Source organism: Octopus bimaculoides, chromosome 29 (genome assembly GCF_001194135.2).
Source record: "Octopus bimaculoides isolate UCB-OBI-ISO-001 chromosome 29, ASM119413v2, whole genome shotgun sequence".
NCBI classification, from domain to species: Eukaryota; Metazoa; Mollusca; class Cephalopoda; order Octopoda; family Octopodidae; genus Octopus; species Octopus bimaculoides.
In genome coordinates, this window is record NC_069009.1 from 9,513,553 (window position 1) to 9,514,368 (window position 816).

General features: G+C 37.1%; 1 protein-coding gene across 1 annotated transcript in view; it reads left to right on the forward strand.

The window, feature by feature from the left end:
• Window positions 1-816, forward strand: part of LOC106872841 (DNA-directed RNA polymerase III subunit RPC8) — a 38,487-nt gene that overhangs the window by 2,703 nt on the left and 34,968 nt on the right. The window lies entirely within an intron of this gene.

Consider the following 816-nt stretch of genomic DNA (forward strand, 5'->3'; position numbering starts at 1 on the left):
ACGCACAGCACATTTCCAAAGGTCTCGGTCAGTATCGCCTGACTGGCCTTCGTGCGGGTGACACGTAAATCACCTATTACACTCTCTGAGTGGTTGGCGTTAGGAAGGGCATCCAGCTGTAGAAACTCTGCCAAATTAGACTGGAGCCTGGTGTCGCCATCCGGTTTCACCAGTCCTCAGTCAAATCGTCCAACCCATGCTAGCATGGAAAGCGGACGTTAAACGATGATGATGATGATGATGATGTGTTGATGTTTTTCTAAGTGTTGTGTAAATGTATTGACAATCTAGTACATGTTATTTTATTTTAAAATCCATATGCAGATTTATTAGTATGTCTTCTGTAAAACTAAATGTCAGTCTGTTTCTACAGTCGTTGTAAATCTATTTCAACACTAGCACTGCTGAGGGTAATATTCTCTGGGAATGCATAAAAGCCCTTTTCAGAGTTATTTACTTTGAATTGTTATCTCATATCTGATTAGCCAGTTATTACATAACATGCTTCACGATTTTGGTATACATACCTTATTAGTATTTCTTCCTATGTTTTATATACTCTGGGAATGCATTAAAGCCCTTTTCAGGGCTACTTTATTTGAACTCTTACTATCGGGTAACTAATTTCATGTTATTATGTTACTGACTTCACAAATTTGGGTATTGATAACTTATTGGGAATTCCTAAAAACAAGATCCTGTGTAAGACAGTTCGGTATTTGCAGTAAATGCACAAAAACTATTTTAAGGGCTACACACTTTGTATTGTTGTTATTGGATTAGTGAAACAAATATGAGAATGGAACCAAGAGATAA